The 20,629-nt window shown below is 53.3% G+C and overlaps 1 protein-coding gene across 1 annotated transcript in view; it reads left to right on the plus strand.

Annotated features, from left to right (window-relative positions):
• The window catches only part of CACNA2D2 (calcium voltage-gated channel auxiliary subunit alpha2delta 2), a gene marked incomplete at its 3' end in the record, with an annotated part of 212,088 nt that overhangs the window by 92,946 nt on the left and 98,513 nt on the right, over positions 1-20,629 (plus strand). The window lies entirely within an intron of this gene.

The raw sequence follows: 20,629 nt of genomic DNA on the forward strand, positions 1-20,629 counted from the left end.
AATCACTGTAAAGTGCTGCAAGTCCCATTAGGTAGCCTTTTCCATCCGCATTACCTACTTCAGCAAGTATCAAATTAAGATTTTATCTTTTTTTTTTTTTTTTTTCCTACAACTTCACCCTTTCCAGTGTGCCAGGTAACAGCTGCGTGGGGAACGCTGGTCTCGTGGGCGGGTGGCTTCCCCACCTCCCTCTTCCTGGTCAAGCCTTGCATCCTGCCCCAGAATCACAGAGTCACAAGGTTGGAAAAGACCTTTAAGATCATCAAGTCCAACCATTCCCATCCTAAGCTAAACCATATTCCTGAGCACCTCATCTATCCTTTTTTAAACACATCCAGGGAAGGTGACTCAGCCCCTCCCTGGGCAGCCTGTGCCACAGCCCCACAACTCTGCCAGGGAAGAACTTTTCCCTCCCATCTGCTCTGACCCTGCCCTGGCACAGCTTGAGCCCATTGCCCCTTGTCCCATCTCCTGTCCCCTGGCTGAAGAGACCATCGCCCACCTCTCTGCACCCTCCCTTCAGGTAATTGTAGGTGGGGAGAAGGTCTCCCCTCAGCCTCCTCTTCTCCAGGCTGAACACCCCCGGCTCCCTCAGCTGCTCCTCAGAGGATTTGCCCTCCAGCCCCTTCCCCAGCCTGGTTGCCCTTCTCTGCACTCGCTCCAGGACCTCAATGTCCTTCTTATGGTGAGGAGCCCAGAACTGGACCCAGCACTTGAGGTGCAGCCTCACCAGTGCCCAGTACAGGGGCACAATCCCCTCCCCAGACCTACTGGCCACACTGTGTCTGACACAAGCCAGGATGCCATTGGCTTTCCTGGCCACTGGGCACACTGCTGGCTCATATTCAGCCTGCAGTCAACGGACACCCCCAGGTCCTTCTCTGCCTGACAGCTCTCTAGCCAGTCTCCCCCAGCCTGTAGTGCTGCAGGGGGTTGTTCTGTCCCATGTGCAGCACTCTGCACTTGGCCTTGTTAAACTTCAGCCCATGGGTCCAGCCTGTCCAGATCCCTCTGAAGAGCCTCCCTACCCTCAGGCAGATCAACACTTCCTCCCAGTTTAGTGTCATCTGCAAACTGACTGAGGGAGCATCCAGTCCCTTCATTGAGATCATTGAAGGACCCAATTCGGTCCTTAGCCTGGGTGCATTCTGTTTTGTGGTTTTGTTGCTGTAACAGGAGGATGAATGATTCATCGCTGTCTGGCGGTGAAGGGGTCAGCGGGTCGCCCACAGCCATATCTTATTATCATCTGGAACTTCGTCTGCTGAGGTATTGCAGACCATTGGTAACACACACCGCTCGTTTCTGTGGCCTGCTCATAACCTCTGCTAATTATTTGTAAAGGGTTAATTAATAGGATTCTGCTCTAAGCAGTGACCCAGTGTTCTTTGTTTCTGGTCCTTCAGTTAAAATAACAGCACTCCTCCTGAAAAACAACAGTAATTTATTCTTGAGAACAAGGGGTTTGAGATGCTGTATCAAAGCTCCATGAAAAAAAAGGAATGTGGCGTCTACCTCTTTCCTCTGATCACTGATTTTGTAATTTTACAAAAGAAAGCAATCAAGTTTGTCTCATTATATTGGTGCTCATTGTTCGATCCCATTATCCTTTTAGACTTTTCTCTTAATGTTTGTTCCACTGTTTTAGTAAGGCTTGAAATTAGACTAATTCCCCAGATCGCTCTTCTTCCAGGTTTAAAATTTAGATGAAACAGATTAAGGTTATTGAGTTCTGGAAATCAAAGAGACAATAAGGTAAAACCATTAATGTGCTGAAAGAGACCATTTGCCTGGTCCCGTTAGCCCCTGCTCCACAATCAAAAGCTGGGGGCACCTGGTGTAATTAAAAGGAAACAAGTCTACTACAAGTTAAAGGAAATGCTTTTTAATATGGCTTGTAGCTAACTGGTAGAGTTTGTTGGCTCGAAGATGCTGTCAGAGCAAGAAATGGAGCAGGGTGTGAGAAGGGAAGCTCGTTATGAGCAAGAAGAGCAGCTCGGGCTCCGGGGTGGTGGTGATAATCCCGGCGCGCGTGCGGCTGCCGTTGGGTTTGCTTGAATGATGGAGGCTCTCAGGATCGATAGGAATATCTGTAAATTGAGCTGAGGAGAAGATAGATGACTTGTGGCTGTTCTGGTTCTTGCTTTGGGAAGATCTAAGGCAATAATTAGTGAGGCCAGGAAAATGATTTCCCCTTTTTGCAGATGGATTGTGTGAGATCGGTAGTCACAGTCTTTTAGGGTGAGAACAGGGTTGGGTCTTTCTCTAGGTCATCTGCAGGATGTGGAAGTTGGCAGGACTCCAGGCCACTTCCAGTACAGCCATCTCTCTGCTCCTCCTGAAAGAGGCGTTACAACTTTCCCCTCCATGCTTTACAGGCATGCCATGGGCTGAGACCTCCTGGCAGTGACTCTGGAGAACCTCCCAAGCAGGTTATCTCTGACTTCCCTGAGCTCTGGAGTGCTTTATATCTACAAAGTATGATTGGTAGGGAGGAGGAGGATCTTTTATAACACCTGCCTTAGGAGCTGAGCCCAATAGCTATTCTGCCTTTTCAACTGCTATATATTCTGTATATCAACAGTTTGGATATAATGTATGTATCTTGCTAATGGGAAGATGAACGGGAGAGATGAGAACAAGCCCACTGCTCTAATGGGAATTTTAGGCATAGGAGATACGTGTGCACATCTTCAGCACTGCCTTTCTCCTTACACTTCATTAATGCCTTTTAAGCCTTTTCCTTTAAAAACAGAATCACAGAATCACAAGGTTGGAAAAGGCCTTTAAGATTATCGAGTCCAACCATTCCCATCCTAAGCTAAACCAGATCCCTGAGCACCTCATCTACCCTTTTTTAAACACACCCAGGGAAGGTGACCCAGCCCCTCCCTGGGCAGCCTGTGCCACAGCCCCACAACTCTGCCAGGGAAGAACTTTTCCCTCCCATCTGCTCTGACCCTGCCCTGGCACAGCTTGAGCCCATTGCCCCTTGTCCCATCTCCTGTCCCTGGCTGAAGAGACCATCGCCCACCTCTCTGCACCCCCTGGCAGGGCAGTGGAGGTGGGGAGAAGGTCTCCCCTGAGCCTCCTCTTCTCCAGGCTGAACACCCCCAGCTCCCTCAGCTGCTCCTCAGAGGATTTGCCCTCCATCCCCTTCCCCAGCCTGGTTGCCCTTCTCTGGGCTCGCTCCAGGACCTCCATGTCCTTCTTATGGTGGGGAGCCCAGAACTGGACCCAGCACTCGAAGTGCAGCCTCACCAGTGCCCAGCACAGGGAAACAATCACTTCCCTAGACCTATTGCCACACTAACGAAGCAGTTCCTTAAACAGGCAGTAGTTTTCAGTGCATTTTACCCATTCTGTCTACTAAAGGATCTTGACCTTTCAAAGATCTTTCTGTCTTTAGGGATAAAAGCAGTAAGTTGTGCCAATTTGGTAGTCAGTGTGTGGAGATCAGCGTGTCTGTGGGATGCATATTCTCTTTGATTGCCTGCATTTAAGACTGATTATGTTCAAATCACCCAAACATTGCAAAGTATAATAATCTGCCAGCAGACAGAGAGTAGGGGAAACAACCTTGTACATTTTGGTAGAACACAGAGAGTTGTACAAAGCAGCTCTTGAGGGCCAGCCTGTTGGGAACCTCTCAAAGCCAGGAACCATGTGCTACTCTTTTAGAAGCCAAATCTTAGGAGGAGTGGCTGAGGGAGCTGGGATTGTTTAGTCTGTAGGAGACTGAGGGGACACCTCATTATTCTCTACGGCTGTAGTGAGGTGGGGGTTGGTCTCTTCTCCCTGGTAGCCAGTGACAGGACAAGGGGAAACGGTCAGAAGTTGCATCAGGGGAAGTTTAGGTTGGATATGGGGAAAAATTTCTATACTGAAAGGGTTGTCAGGTATCAGAACAGGCTGCCCAGGGAGGTGATTGAGTCACCATCCCTGGAGGGGTTTAAAAGAAGAATAGATGTTGTACTTGATGATGCGGTCTAATGTTGGAGGTGGTAGGGCTGGTTTGGTGGTTGGCCTCAATAATCTTGAAGGTCTTTTCCAACCAAAACCATTCTATGATTCTGTGATTCTACTTTGCAAGCACCAGAGCTCAATATGTTTTGCATTTTGAGTAAATCAACCCCAAAAGTTGCTCATGTTGCACAATTTACTTGCACACTACCAGATTCCACTGACTCATAGAATACCAGACTGGTCTGGTTTGGAAGGGACCCCAAAGATCCAAGAGTTCCAAGCCCCCCTGCCACAGGCAGGGACACCAGCCTCCAGCCTGGATCTACACAAGGTTCCCCAGGGCCCCATCCAACCTGGCCTTGAATTGATTCCACCAATCTTTGCTGCTGTGACCAATCTGGCACTCCTGCTGGGTGTAATGGAGGTGGAGGCAGGTTTTTGCCAGCCTCCAGAGGGAATGAAGCAGTCTGCTAGCCTGGCTCCTGAGCTGCTGCTGAGCAGTGTGGCCTAGACACCCTGTGCTTGGCTTTTGCCAGACAGATTTCTTTATCCTCTTCCTCTCTAACAGTATGTGGTGTACTTTCATCCTGGTCAGGTGGGGTGAAAAGACTCCAGCTGCCTTGGGCTGTCTCAGAGGCAGCTGGCACACTTCTCTGCATCCCTCCACGTGGTTTTTTGGGTGTAGTACTCCTCACCTGTGAGGCACCCCTAAAACAATCACCTTAGCTCCTAGCCCAGCAGTCTGGTGCCTCAAAACTAGATGTCAGATCAAATAACCCTCTAGCTGTAATGCTGGCTGGCTGGCAGTGCCTGGCACCCATCAGGAGGGAGACGGGGGCACCCTGTTCTCCTTCCCACAGCCCTGCTGTGGTACAGGGGTGCTCCATGGGATCGCTGAGTGCTGGATCAGTGCATGGACAGAGGTGGCCAGCCTGGAACATCTTCATTGGAGCTGTGTTCACATGTCTGTGTGGGGATGGCCTTCACATCACTGACTTACAGTCATGAAAGTGGGGAGAGGGTCTGTTGTTTCTTTTCCATAGTGCCCAAGCGATCGTGTGTAGTCCTGCCTGGACCTGGGGTCCCCCAATGAGTGTGTGCTGCAGGAGAAGGAAGGGATGGAGCAGGAGCCCTAACTCTGAGTCCCCATCTTCCCTCTGCCTCTGCATGGCTGCTGGCACTTTAAATCATGGGCTTAACTCATTCATCCATTTAACTCACAAACAGGTTTGAAGGGGGTGGGAGGGGAGAGGGCAGACAGACCCTCTGCCTGAAGTGGGATGTGTGCCTTGCAGAATTCCAGCTTTGCTTCCCAATTAAGGCCAAATAACGTCTCCAATGGCAGAAATCACAGGCTTGCCTTTTGTCTGATGAAGTTGGAAGGGCTCTGGGTGGGGAATTCTCAGGTGAGTGTGGATGTGCAGGGATGCTGCCTGGTCTGGAGAGCCCTGGGTACCACCACAACACAAAACCACCGCAGTGCCAGTGCAGCGGGCGAGCAGAATGAAAGCTCTTTGCTTGTCTCCAGGCAGCTGTGCCCCGAGGTTTCCTTGTCCTCTAAGAAAGCACAGTTGTTGCAGTTTGAGGGCTGTGCTCTCAATCTCTTAAGTAAATTACCAAGAAAAATGGCTGGTGCTATTTTTTCCCTCCTTGTTCTCTGCTAGTTCTGTTTGGGGCTGTTGTGCCGGATTTTCTTCCTTTTATCCTCTTGTTTTTCAGCATGTCTGCCCTTTTCCATTCTCTTTGTATTGAGATTTGTCCTTTCTTTTCTAGAAATTAAAATGCTGCATCCCCACCAATCGGGAGAGTGGAGCAAAAACCCAGCCTAGAGAATGGCTTGTTTCTAATTGAGATGTGAAAAATACCCCTCAATAATGCTTTCAGCGATTATGCGTGGGAATATTTTGATTACACTTGTTCTGGCAAGCCCACATTCTGCCATTGCAGGGTAAGGGGATAAATGAGAGCAGAATTTGCCACCAAGAGGTGTCTGTCCTGCAGAGGAGATGGCTCGGGGTGGACACTGTGTTGCACGTGCACGTACAGCGCTGCGTACCCTGCGAGCGTGGTGCGAGGGGCACACCGTGGTGTGAAGCACTGAAGGGATTGGATGCTCCCTCAGTCAGTTTGCAGATGACACTAAACTGGGAGGAAGTGTTGATCTGCCTGAGGGTAGGGAGGCTCTTCAGAGGGATCTGGACGGGCTGGACCCATGGGCTGAGACCAACGGGATGAGGTTTAACAAGGCCAAGTGCAGAGTGCTGCACATGGGACAGAACAACCCCAGGCAGTGCTACAGGCTGGGGGAGACTGGCTGGAGAGCTGTCAGGCAGAGAAGGACCTGGGGGTGTTGGGTGGCTGCAGGCTGAGTATGAGCCAGCAGTGTGCCCAAGCAGCCAGGAAAGCCAATGGCATCCTGGCTTGTGTCAGGAATAGTGTGGCCAGTAGGTCTGGGGAGGGGATTGTGCCCCTGTACTGGGCACTGGTGAGGCTGCACCTCAAGTGCTGGGTCCAGTTCTGGGCTCCTCACCATAAGAAGGACATTGAGGTCCTTGAATGAGTGCAGAGAAGGGCAACCAGGCTGGGGAAGGGGCTGGAGGGCAAATCCTCTGAGGAGCAGCTGAGGGAGCTGGGGGTGTTCAGCCTGGAGAAGAGGAGGCTCAGGGGAGACCTTCTCCCCACCTCCACTGCCCTGCCAGGAGGGTGCAGAGAGGTGGGCGATGGTCTCTTCAGCCAGGGGACAGGAGATGGGACAAGGGGCAATGGGCTCAAGCTGTGCCAGGGCAGGGTCAGAGCAGATGTGAGGGAAAAGTTCTTCCCTGGCAGAGTTGTGGGGCTGTGGCACAGGCTGCCCAGGGAGGGGCTGAGTCACCTTCCCTGGTTGTGTTAAAAAAAAGGGCTGATGAGGTACTTAGGGATATGGTTTAGCACAGGATGGGAATGGTTGGACTGGATGATCTTCAAAGGTCCCTTCCAACCTTGTGATTCTGTTTGCTTGCCCCACACTGGGATTTTATTTTCCTTAGTGCTTCAGTGGCATTTGGGGTTTCCCTGGGCAAACATCACGGGTTGCGGTGAGAACACCCTGGAAGACGGACTGAAATCTTTCAGCGTGGGTCTGCAAAAATCAACTGGGAAAAGCCAGACTTGTGATGTCACACATAAACTCCCTGCCTGGAACACAGACCTCTGGAAAACTGGTAGGAGCCACCCAAAAAACAAACAGCTGGGAAAACGCTGCTGCATCGTGAGCGTCCAGCGTGGGCAAGGCAGGAGGGGAGAAGTGTCAGCAGGAATATTGTGGGAGCATTCATGGAGTTAAACATGCTTTGTAATGTCAAAACACAGACGGGTGTGGAAAGGCTGAGCAGCTAACAGCTCGCTCAGTACTCCTCAATCTGCAGTTGAGCTATAAACAAGCGAAGCCCGATGTCCATCAGCAGCTTGACATGGGAGTGCCTGGCGTCTGCGCATGGCTGAGCGCGGCAGTTAAGCGGCGGCGTACAGCTGGCTCCGGGAGCGGGGACTCGCTCCGTGACAGACAGTTAATGGTGAGGCAGCTCTGCCATTTGGGAAGGGCTCAGATGGATACCAACCCGTGAAAAGAACTAAATCTGGAGAGAGAAAAGAGAGTCTGGCTGCCCAGCTCCATCAGGTGTTCTGTGAAGGACAAGCAGAAGGTAGTGTGCTGAGGTTTGAGTGCCATGTGTGGCTGAGCTGTGGCACCCCGGCGTCGTGGCTGATGCAAGGGGGGTGGCAGTGAGGTGCCATGCTGCCCACACATCACCCCATCCCCTTCTGCTCTGTGCAGCTGGAGAGCCATGAGTGAGCAGGTCGTAGGCTCTGACAGCTCCCCTGGCTGCTTGCGTGGGGTGGGTTTTCCTGAATGTCTGAGTCCGGAGTGTCACCCGGGGAGTTAATTAGTGTGTGGATGCAGAATAAGAGGCTGCCATAGGCAGCTCCTGGCAGACCTGATGTTGGAACCACCATGCCTGGAGTGAAGACCTGGTGTCCTCCAAGGCAGCTGCCTCCCAGGTGGCTGGACCAGACTGACAGACGTGTGTTGCGGCCAAAACCAGCCCCTCTGGAGCCCGCTGCTCCACCTGGCATTTGTCAGTGCTGCTGTCCTGTTTCTAATGCAAGTCCCTGAGCATGCCTGGGTGCTTCTGCCCTCCTGTCCAGGCTCTGCTTCATTCAGGTGCAGTGCTGGGAAGCTGAGGGCTTGTGAGCCTGAGGGCTGAGCAGTGCTGGAAGGGTTTTCCATGCCCTCTTTAAAAATATGTGCACTTGCATGTATGGATTGCATTCTCTTATGGAAGGAAGCATCCTTAATAAGTATCTCTCTTCTTAGTCTAACCACTCTGGTGCTGCAGACCTCCAGAATTCCCAGGATCAGCCCTTTGTTCCCCCTCCATCAACTTGCTTCCCATGCTGGGTTAGAAAGTGAAGACATGGAGTTGTTCAGCTGGAGCAAACACCAGCCCTGCAGCCAGGAGCACTAGAGTCTGCACCACCAGTGCAAGGTTCAGGACCCCCTCCTTCCCTTAAAGCCAGGCCTGCCAACACCCCCCAGCATCATGCAGCAGGCAGGCAAAACGCAGCACGGGCAGGTATGTTTGCCAGTTAAACATTTGCTCAGCTGGGCAGCTGATGGGGAGCCAATCCATGATTTTCGTCTCTTACTTTTGCTAAAAGGTCAAATTTACATTGAATAAATTTGTGTTCAGCATGGTAAAAACAAATGTAACTGCTGGAGTGTGTGCAGGGGGCATTGCCCGCTAACTAGGGCGCTCAGAAGAGCGCTCAGGTCTGTCTGGAGGCAGGAGATTACTCTCAAGTATTGTTCTTTTCAGAGCAAGCCTTTGCAGGGAGAGCGGAGGCGGGCGCTGCAGGGAGAGGGACGGTGGCTGCCGCTGTAGCTTTTGGCTGGTGATGGGGAGGCAGAGCTGAGCCCAGGCTGCTCAGGCAGCCTTCCCTGCTGCACTGGGGGGGGGCTGAAGGTCTGTAACCCTGAAATGCTGTGGTTTGTAGAGCGAATGGCTGAGCCTCACAGGAGTTTGGAAGAGCTGAGCATCGCTGGCTTCTCCAGATGAGGCCTGTGGGGCTTTTCATTCTGACCTGCAGGCGTTTGAGGAGGAGCTGCAGGAGAATGCTGGAAGAGAAAGAGATGTCATAGCTGTTGGGAGGAAGGCCAGAGTTGGGATGCAGAGCCAGAGGCAGCTTCATCTCAGGGCTCTCCACAGATCTTCGGTTCGGTCCTGCTTTGTCACTCCACAGCCTCCTCTTGTGTCCCAGCTGTTTGTCTGCACCTTTCTGTGTCAAATCATCCTCCAAGCATGGAAGCTCTTCCTGGGCAAGGAGCACAAAGCCACTGTGCCCTTGTCATTCACGTCACCCTGGAGAGCCCAGCTGGAGATGCAGAAGGGATGGCTTTTGCCTCTCCCCAGCCCCACAGGTGCTTGGTGCTTCCCTCCCAGCAGGCATCCCTCAGCATTGCCCCCTTCACACGGGGTTTTCCTTGCGCTGAGTCCACCCCTCTGCCCACGCAGCAGGACCTGAGCTGGGGCTCTGCGAACCCCTGCTGGGCAGTCGAGCTGTGGCAAGCTCCAGAAGGCTTCAGCTGGGAGCTGTGGGGCCACATTACTGCCCTGTGTGATTGCCTGAGCACAGAGGTCACCAGGCCAGGGGCTTTCCATGGCCATTTGGGTGGATCTTCAGCCTGCCGCCTGCCTCAGACACAGCAGCAGGCAGGGGCAGGTTGCACAGCTGGCGAGGAGGTGACTGGGGCTTTCATACACTGAGCACAGCCACACTAGCTGTGAGGCTGGGACCCTTCCCCAGCACTGGCAACCCTTCCATGACCTGCCTTGACTCCCCAGCTGAATGGAAATGCCCCTTGGTTTGTTTTGCTCTGGTGGTTTTCTTCCAGCCAAACATGCTGGGTCATGTCTTGGAGGAGGCAGCACATGGAGGAGGCAAGCAGGGGAGGAGGAAGAGAATGGCATCAGCCCTCCTCAGCAGCTTTTAAGCATCCCCATGTCTGTGGTCAGCCAGGGAGGGGGATGGAGAGAGTTTCAGTGTTGATTAAACAAATGAGTCAGTGGTGGCTGAAGGAGATGGCATCTGCTCCACCAAACAGGTTTGCATCTTCAAGCAAATGAGGTTGTGCAGGGCCACACTGTGTCCTGAGTTGGGAAGGAAGGGAAAACCCTTTTTGGGAAGAGAAAGTGAGACTGCAGGGCCCCTGAAGGACTCAGAGCTGGAGGCAAGTGCCAGGCAGCACAGTAGAGGCAGAGGCAGGTTTCAGTGCAGGAGCTGAGGCGCGGTTTTCCTTCATTCCTTCGCTAGTGCCTTTTATAAACCCTCATAAGGGGCTTTCTCTTTGGGGAATTCTGTCAGGTTTCTTCCTGTTCTAACTAAATTTCTCCAAGCTAAATGCTATTTCTAGGCCAATGAGTAAGAACAAATCATTCCCCGCCCAAAGTCGTGGCAAATCACTAAACCAGAGCTCTGTGGGCACACTAGGGGTGTGCCCTCAGAGTATCATAGAATCATAGAATGGCATGGGTTGGAAGGGACCCCAAGGATCACAGAGCTCCAACCCCCCTGCCACAGGCAGGGCCACCAACCTCCAGCCTGGATCTACAAGTCACCCAGCTGCAGTCCAGCTGCTGCTGCAGGGCCAAGGGAAATACAAGTGTCTTCTGGGGAGCTGCACCAGGAAGGTCCATGCTGCTAGATACTGGTGATGGCCTGCTGGAAACCCACTGGCTTTTGAGTTAGTGATTGTGCATCTGGTCCAGGCGTGGTGTCCAGAGACCTCAGCTATTCATTGGCTGTGATCAGGAGTGATGCAGCTGCCTCAGTCTTACTCCAGTGTTATGTCTGGCTGTGGAGTGCAGAGAGCAATGTGTGGTGTGCCATTGGGCTTCCTTTGCCTTGCACTTCCTTACTCTCACTTTCATACCTGTCTTGCACAACCTCTGACTGCTGAAAAGCTGCCAGTTGCCACCCTGGACTTCCTTGCTGGCACTGGGGCTAGGGCACTGCAGCGCTGGCAAAGGGGTCTGAGGGTGGGAGCTGCATCCTGTTGGGTGCTGTGAGCTCCCTGTGACCTGAAGGCAAAATGACTGACAGTGAATGTTCCTGGTGCATGTTCTGCATGGCACACCTCACTCCCATGGGGCAAGTCCAACCCCAGGGCAGCCTGCAAAGGGACAACCTCCCTGAGAGCAGCTCTCACCTGCTTAGTATTGAGTGATGTGGGTCCAGCCCCTCTTTCCCAGTTGTTACTCTGTGATTTATGATACCTGTGATGTCCTGGCCCATGGATAATGCCCTTTCTACGGTTCAGTGGGTTGTTTGTTGGGTTGATTGATTGTGTGACAGTGTCTGGGAGCTCTTTTGAACCAGAGGATGCTGCAGATCCTCCTCTGTTGCTGACCATTGAGAAGGGAAGTTGCTCGTGTGCCAGCGGTGGCAGTTTCACAGTGCTGGCAGCAGTTTGAGAATTGACACGTTGCTCAGAGCTGATGGAGGTAAAATCATGGCTGTGGGGACAGCAAAGGAGATAAACCCTTTAAGCAGGGAGTGGGGATAACCCCATTAAACAGGGACTGCCTGGCCCTCGGTCAGCGCTCTGTTGGGGAGCCACGGCTTGGGTCCTGGCACTGCTGCTGCCTCCCAGGCAGCCTTGAACATGTTTCTAAATATATGAAGGGGCCCTGGAGGATAAAGCTCTCCCCTGTCCTCTACTGTGAGGATAAATTCATAAGTGACTGTGAAAATTTCCAGCCCTGCTGCGAAGGGCCTTGGAAATACCTGGAAAGGACAATAAATTTCCAAGCTATGAGCATTGCTTAACCTAAGCTGCTTTCCATGGTCTCTGCACCGCAATACCAAGGGTTTGGAGCCACTGTGCCGTTCGTCCTTCAAAGAGCACAGCAAGGAAAACAGTTTCCTTTGCCCATCCCAGCATTTATTCTGCTAGGGCTGGTCTGTTCCTCTTGTTTTAGAGAGCGTTTCCCTGCTCCATCTCTCAGACCTCTGGGTGCCCTGGAATCAGTCAGGAATTCCAGCCTCGTGCCTGCTAATTGCGCAGCCGTTTTGGTGGCTGGGAGCTCTTCCAGCTGAAGGATGGATGGTGTGTGCTGAGGTGTTACTCCACCCCACTGATGCTCCGGGGGCAGCGCAGCGTTGTGCCCAGAAAGACCGTGCAAAGCATGGTCTGCATGGCCTGCAAGGCTGCCCACAGCAGTCCTCTGGTAATCCTGCACGGCTGGCTGGTGGTGACTGTCCCAGCACGCCCTGGAGAAGCCTTCTTGCATCTGTACACAAATTTGGATCAGAAGGGAGAGTGTGCTCAAGTGACAGGTTTACCCTGCTGAGGCACTTTGGTTTTGCAGGTTTGACTTGATGTGTCAGGCAGCTCCTTGGATTGTAACCTGAAAGGGTATTATAGGAGATGCTGTACTCTGGGTGACGTTTTTAATCTTCCATCTCTTCCAGCTAATGCGTTTTTGCTGATCAGTTTGCCAGGCGGAGCAGCCTGGCTGGCGGTGCCAGGTCTGAGCTCCTCTGCCTCTCGTTTCGCACGCGCTGCCACGCGGCTCAACACTTGTGTTTTTCATGAATAATTTGGTCTCTCCACATCAGGCAGCCTGTGTCACTCCACAGCCCGTCCTCTTTGCAGAGAGAAACAGCCAAGAGAACGCAACAGCCAGTGACGCTGGTCCTGGGCGAGTCTGCCCTGCGCCTCCTGCGCTCAGAACAGGGGCTCATAGAATCCCAGACTGGTCTGGGTTGGAAGGGACCCCAAGGATCACAGAGCTCCAACCCCCCTGCCACAGGCAGGACCATCAACCTTGAGGCCTGGAGCTACACAAGGTTGCCCAGGGCCCCATCCAACCTGGCCTCAAACACCCCCAGGGACAGGGCACCCACCCCCTCTCTGGGCAGCCTGTTCCTCATCTCTTTCTCCTTCACTGCAGTGTCCTTGCTGCATGCACGCACGCTCTGCGCGGCTCCCTGTCAACTGTGCTCTTCTGATCAGTGATGTTTCGTGTTAGCAAGCGAGCCAAACATCGTGCCCTTCCCCAGGAGAGTGCCCTGCCACCTCTGTTTGCTCCTTGTCCTGATGGATCTTTGTGGTGGTGCGTGGGAGCGCAGCGAGGGACTGAAATAGCCCTTGACCCTGTGGTGCTGGCCTGGGAGTTTGCTCAGCAGTTACTTCCCAGGTCCCATGGCTGACACAAGTTCTCTTTTAAGGGCAGCAGCATCCACCGTGACACCCTTAGGGGGTGCATTTTGGGTGGGTGCTCAGCAGGGCTCTCCCAGGCGCAACTATCCTTGGGGAGATTTCTCCCTGCTACAAGTGAGTCTGTTGCAGCCGTCCCACCAGCAGCTGGGTGTGTGGCTTTCCCAGGGACCAACCATGTCCCAGGGCAGCTGAAGGAGCTGGTGCAGCCCTGGTACTTCAGCAGAGCAGATAACAGCTTCATAAACTGTTCCTTGCCCTGGAAACTTCTTGCTAGGGCACCTCTGTTGGGGTGCAGGATTTGGATGCTGGATGTGCTCCTTGCAGTCCTTGCAGCAGCATCCCATTCACAGCAGAAATCAGTTCAGATTCCTGAGTTAGCTCAGGAAGGCCCCCCCAGCTGGAATAACGCAGGATGCAGGGGGGTGACAGGGCTGTGAGGGATGCCCAGGCACTGGGAGTACAGGTGTTGGGCACCACAGTGTCCCGAAGGAATGTGGTCCTTGCCAAGCCCTTCCTCAGGAGACTGGTGCAGAGTTGATTCTCACAGCGTCTTTTTTGACTTCTCTCCCATTTTGTTCCACCATTTCATTGCAGCTGACCTTTATAGATGTTCTTCCTTCCAGAAATACAGGAATTGGCCTATAAAAACTAACCCCCTTTAAATAAAAGGGGGTGGGAAATAGATGAGTATTTCCCTAGAGTACCAGCACCTGCCAGCAAGCTCCATCTGTGGGAGCCCTGTCTATCTTGGCACTGCTGCTGCACTTTAGCACCCAACCCAAAAGTCCATGAAAGTCAAGGTGAAGGTTTCCTGTGGGCCTTCTGGGCCTTCAGTTCAGCTCTAACTCCCTCGTGGAGCGCTTGGTACTTGCCAAATGGATATAACCGTGTCTTTACAGAAGGGAAACTGAGGTACAGGGTGTCAGAGTCAGGATATGGATCCAGCTCTGTGGGAGCTCAGTGCCAGGAGAGGGCCTGGGGAGGGACATCCCAGGGGAGGGACAGAGGGAGAGGTGCAGTGGCCCAGCTGTTTGATGGAATGGGTCATATTTTTGCAGTTGGGAGGGTTGATGCTCCCAGAGCCTCCAGAGCCCTGGGACAGGCTGCCCAGGGGGTGTGGAGTCTCCATCTCTGGAGAGATTCCAGCCCCGTCTGGACGCCACCCTGTGCAATATGAGCTGGGGAGCTGCTTTGGCAGGGGGTTGGACCCCATGGGCTCTCCAGGTCCCTTCCAACCCCTGTGATCCTGTGATTCTGCCGTACCAGAGCTTTTTTAAAGGCTTTGAACTGATGACTTGGACCCAAAAGCCTCACTCCTGTCTTTTGATGGCCCTTAGGTGCTGTGGTTGCACGGCCAGTTCAGAAGCTCAGAGGCTTTGGCGCTATCGGATGGTTCTTGGATAACAGCCCGTGGGGCCGTCATTTCTGTTGGCTTGTGATACTCAGTACATGTTTTCAAATACCAACTGGAGTTGTTTGCAAATGCCTAGTAAATCCCAAAATAGCCCCAATTTGCTGAATTTTGTGAATAGCATTCAGCCCACTCCCGTTACAATAGCAGGCAGCCTCCGTGCCTCGCCGGAGCGTTGCGGAGGTACAATAGTGAGAGGGGCGATGAGCGAGGCTGGGCGAGCAAATGTTGTTATTCCAGCTTGCTGCACAAACAATGGCTGCTATTTGTTTTGCTGGCTTCTAAAGCATCTTATTTGTATCGGCTCCTGACTCTTTCCCTGCATTCCTCATTTTTCTTTTGTGGCTTTCTGCTTTCTTTTTCCTTTTTTTTTTTTGAGGCTTTGCTGCCCTGCTGAATGGTGGTCCCTTTCCCTCTGTGCTTTGGAGGGCTGGTGCTGGGATGTGAATCGCCTCCCATCAACCTCTTCCTCGTGTGTGGGTTGGATGTGGGGGGGTGTCTGTCTATGAGCATCCGTTCTGCTAACCCACAGTGGCATGTCCTCAGTTCCCCAGGCTCCCTGGGAAGCCTGGCAGATCCGGGGCTGCCTTCCTCTCTTGCCCCAAGCTCCTTGTGCTCTGCTGTTTACATGCTGGAAAGTTTATCTGCCGCCCTTTCCTCCCAGAGTCCGGCAACGCGACACTGATGAGGAGTGACAGGAAGGTCACAGCGCAGAGGAGGAGAAGGGAGGGTGGGAAACGTGCCCTGAACCCGGCTCTGCCTCCCCAGCCCCGCTCTGCCCCTGCCTTGCACAGCCTTGCCAGGATGGTGGGGACATCCTCAGTGGCCCTTGGTGCTGCTGGAGGTGGCAGCCTCCCCTTTGCTGGTGGAGTCTGCTTCATGTGAGACTGCCCTTCGTGGCTCTGTAAGGTTCTTGAGTTATTCATTGTTTGTGTTTCATTTCTCATCCTCCTCCTGAGTCAATGGGGGTGTGTGATGAGCCTGAGCAAGCTGCTGGGGACAGGCAAGTGCCAATAACTTGGGCTCTTCTCCTTTGATGGGGGCATTTCCTTGTCCCACCACCTGACAGTAAGTCCTGTGCCCAGTGTAAGCATGGGATACAGGCTGGGTCTTGTGCTGGGTATCAGGTGGAGGTGGGACCTGTTGCAAAGCCCCAGGGCGCTCAGGCTTCATGTATTTATTAAAGGAGGGGAGTACTGGGTGCTGGGCTCCCTCTCTGCTGCAGGGTCTGAAGCCTCAAACCACGATTGGGATTGGAAAGGGTAAAATTCGTTAGCATCTTAAAAATAAAACCAAAAACCTGGCTGTCTCTCCGGATTTGCTGTAGGCTGATGGACTGCTGGACCGCACTGAGCCGTTGCTGCCCGGCAGAGACCTCTCTCTGGGGCTGGCTGTGGTAATTGCAGAGCACGGTGCTCAGCATTCGTATCCGAGCTTGGCATCTATATCTAATCTGAAAATAAGTCACTATATATTTCATTAAACCAGCTGCTGCTGCTTTTATTTGCTTATTTTGAATGATGCTCTGTTCCATCGAAAACCAATTTGTTTTAGAAAAATGGTCTGTTTGTGTTAGCAGCCCCTGAGGTGCTCAGCAGTGGGGGCTGAGCCACCATCCACCCATGCCACAGGGGACAGGACAGGAGGAGGTGGTCCCCTGGGTGCTGTCCAGTCTTGGGACGCACATCTGCACAACCCTGGCTGTGATGAACTACACACAAATGGTTCGGTCCCCCCATCGTCTGTGAGGGGGAGTTGGAGGTCCCCGGGTTGCCGTGAGTACCTGTGGGTAGGTGGGCTGTCAACATAAACCTGTCATTTGGCCAAGATGAGGTGAGTGGGCTGGCTTCACCAGTTCTCCTGCTGGAAAGATGCTGTAAGTAATTGCCTGGCCTGCCGTGCTCAGCTCAGCTAGGTCTCTTTGTGACACGGTCTCTTAACCAGCAGCAGGTGAAACCTCTTTAACTTCCTGGATAGGTCCCTGCCCCACCTCACTCGGCTCTGAAGTTGTGGGAATTGTATTTTTAAAGCTTCCTCCCAATATAAGTGAGTGGTAGCACCATACTTTCCATGGAAAGCTGAGATTCTCACATCATCTCACAGCCGAGGGGTCGTTGCTTTGCGGAGCAAAACCCGCAGCCCCTGTCCTGGGGAGACAGAAGTGATTCCACCAGCTGGGATGGGCCAGGAGGAAGCCTCCTTACAGCCAGAACCTCCCGCCCTGGTTGTGTGTGTATCTGTTAACATATGGCAATTAGGGAAGTTCTCTCTAGCCCGCTGTTTGCAGTGACAGCTTCCTGAAGCCCAGCCAGCGCCTCGCGGGAGGAGCTGTCGCGGAAGAGGAAATAATGGGAATCTCGGGCTTTTTATAGCGCTGCCCGCTCGCTCTCAGGTGCCTGCTGTCCCCAGCACTGGGTGTGATGGGAACCCACAGTGGGGTGGGCAGAGGGAGGGGGACCCAGCTCTGGGGGAAGGTGGGACCTGGATCTGGGGGAAGGTGGGAGCCAGCTGGACAGTGAGCAGTGAGGTCACCTACCCATGGAAACCTGTGTGTTACCGGGGCGCTGTGTGTTGGAGGGTGCTTCCCCATCCTCACAGCCAGCAGCTGCCTGACTGCTGCCTGTGAGGGGAGCAGGTGTTTTTAGGGAACTTTTAGGAGTTGGTGGTGATGTTAATGCCTTGGCTGTTTGGTAATTCAACTGGAGATGCTCCAAGTGTGCCTGGCGCTCAGACTGAAGCAGAGGTCTGCTGAGTGCAGGAATTCAGGTCCTGAAATGCTCAGTTGCCCAGAAATCTCTAGAAAAACCTCAGCTTTGCACCTGAGTGCTTTCATACTCCCCCAGCTGGCTGTGAACCCCACAACCAGTCGATGAAGAGAAATCCTCATCTTCTGTCCCAAACCGAGTCTCCATCTCTCCCCACTTTCACTGTCTTCTCCCTCTGGTCATTCATTTCTTGGATACCTCCATTTTTTACAAGCTAATCCTTTCTCTGGCCTTCACCTCCCCCCCAGCAGGGCTGGGATGGGAAAGGGCAGCAGGAGGGTGCTGGGAACGGGTCATTGGTGAGCTGGTTCTGGGACCTGCTGCTGCTGAGCTGAGCAGCTTGGACACAAATGTACAGCAAACAGGCAGCCTGGGCATTTATTTATTTATTTAAATGAGAATCTCTTTTTTTTAAATGAGAATGAAGACCATAGGCTGGGCAGCAAAAGGAAGGGAAGCAGATCTCAGGTTGATGCTGGGATGTGGTTTTGGGGGTGGTTTTTACCTGTGTGGCACGGCGCTGGCCGCTGAGGTGCTGTGGCTCTGGTCAAAAGTATCGTCAAGTTAACAGGGAGGATGGGAGGCTGTGGGTCATGGGTGTGGGAGCAAGGATTGGGTCTCCTGGGGCAGATCTAGAGCTCAGGGCTGCAGGAGGTACCTCAGACCAGACCTTCCCTGGCTTTAGATGCAGCCTCCTGGAGTGGTCTTGCTGCTGCTAATCTTCCCTTGGGGGACAGTTTTAGGAGAGAGCAACTCACGCTGATATCCCCGCGTTGTCCCTGCCTCCCCATGCACCCAAAGATATGGGTGCAAAGATTTGGGCAGGGGAAACAAAAGGTACGGTCAGAGCATGTGTCCTTGGCCCAGCTCTGTGTCTGCTGCTTCTCTCTGTACCTTTTCTGTGCTCCTCAAGGTCATCAGGCTGTTGCTTTCCACAAATTGCATTTCCCGTTCCCCATCTTGCTCTCGTGTTCAGCCAAGTCCAGCTGCTGCACAGTCACCGTGATGACAGTGCCCAGGCACTTGCTGTGATGGCAGGATACTTCCAAGTGATGGTTTCCTTAATGTGCTCAGCCTTGTTGCCTGGTGAGAAGCTGATTGACCCTCCAGGTGATGGTGGGCACCCGTTTGGCACCACTTTGTCCCAGACAGGCAGCTAACGAGTCCCTTCCCACAGGCATCTTCCCCCTTCCCCATGTACGGTTGCATTCTTGTGCTTTCCCTTCTCCCTGGAGTGAAGCCTCCGGAGCAGGAGCACACACCATGTGTCTGCCCTCAATCAGAGCACGTTTGCCTGTTGGTATTTCAGAGATGGAAATGACCACAATCGAGAGTGTTTAAATTAGGAGTGATGGGGTAGGAGCGTGCTGTCATGCTGCTTAGCAAGGGCTCTTTCAGTGGGATGCTGGGATTCAGGGATGCCTGCTAAAGAGCATCCCTCTTTTGTCCAGATGCTGTGTGGTGAGGGCACAGAGAAGAGCAAGCTTTTCCTTCGCAGAAGGACAAAGGGGAGGAAATTGGGGGGTGGAGGGAAGGGGGCTGTGGTTATTGCTGTACCCCACTGCAGCAGCCCTGCAGCACCCTGCTGGGGTCAGGGGGGTGGGGGTGCCAGCCCATGCAAAGCCCCAAACCCCACTGGCCTCTTCCTTTTGCATCCTCCTCAAGGGAAGAGCTCCCTGGCCATGGTTTGTAAAAGTGAAATGGAAACTGTCATTCATTGTTCTGGTGTCCATGACTCAAGTGTAAATGATGTGGTGACATCCATCTGAGCCAGCAGCCGGCTTTCAGGAGGAGGAGGAACGGCAGCAGTGTTTTGGGAGGGAGGATTTGGCTCATCTGTTTGGCTCACCCATTACAGGGGAAGCCAAACAGCACCCCGAATGGTCCTTGGGTGCCTCACAGGAGGAGGGCACTGTGCACCCCGTGGTGAGGCCGCTGCTCCAGAAGCTCCTTCACACTCCTCTCTGCAGCTCTGGCAAAGTGAATGAATAGTATCAGCAGTAACAAACACCAGCCCAGCCACACCACAGCGTATGGCACAAATCCCAGGGCTGAAACAGCCCGGGTGAAGGCTGTGAGCAGCCCCTCAACATGCTAATCAGCATTAGGGGGGTGGGAGTGGTGCAGTTGTAGCCTCTTATCCTTGTTGTCTCCACTTGTGTTGCCATCACAGGGCTGAGTCTCCCCCTCCCTACTCCAGGGGGGTCAGAGCTGAGCTGGGGCGGTTTTTACCACAGGTAGTGCATGTTGTTGATAGTGTCCCAGCAGCACAAATGGGCTGCACCCATGGGCAGGCTTTGTCCTTTTGCTCCTCAGCACTTTTCTACAAAGACTTCTTGGTCCCCACCCCAGCTTTTATTATTAAATGGGTGTTTTTCTATGAGGTGCTGTGTTTCTGTGGCCATGGCACACACGGTACTTGCTCCCTTAGGCGGCATTGGGGCTTGGTGCATGAGTGGTGAGGGGCTGGAACAGGCTGCCCAGAGAGGTGGCAGATGCCCCGGCCCTGGGGGTGTTCAAGGCCAGGTTGGCTGGGGCCCTGGGCAACCTTGTGTAGCTCCAGGCCTGGAGGTTGGTGACCCTGCCTGTGGCAGGGGAGTTGGAGCTCTGTGATCCTTGGGGTCCCTTCCAACCCAGACCAGCCTGGGATTCTATGATTCTTTTGGAGAGGGGCTGAGGGGTGGCAACGTGTCTTCATTCCCTTTTTATTTCCTTCCATACTAGTGAGACTCTGCCAAGGATCGTGCTGCAGGAGGGCGCTCCGAGGGCGGCTGTGCAGCCTTCACCTCCCACATGCAGCCATGTGGGCACACACGTGGTTGTGCACACACATGGTTGTGCACACACGTGGTTGTGCACACACGTGGTTGCACACGCCGCTTGCTGCGCGCTCGCAGCAGCTGAGCTTATCTCAGGAAGGCTCAGCTGCTTTCCAGCAGCTGTTCCCGAGGTCGGAGTGGTTCTTCACATGAGAACAAGCCTTGTTCCCCTGCCAGGGAAGTCATTTAGTGGCAACTGGGGTTTGCCCAAGTCCTTATTTGTGCTACCTATGCCCGGAGACACTGAGAGAGGGGGGCCATTGGTTTGCCCATCACTGAATGCCATGGGAGAGCATTTTTCAGAGGTAGTTCCCCAAGGGTTCTGCTAAGTGCTGTTCTTCCCAATAATTTTCCAAATGCCATTTGTACTCCGAGTAGGGCTTTATTGCAAGCATTAACAGCACAAAGA

The sequence above is a fragment of the Gallinula chloropus genome, assembly GCF_964237585.1.
Source record: "Gallinula chloropus genome assembly, chromosome: 12".
Lineage (NCBI taxonomy): Eukaryota > Metazoa > Chordata > Aves > Gruiformes > Rallidae > Gallinula > Gallinula chloropus.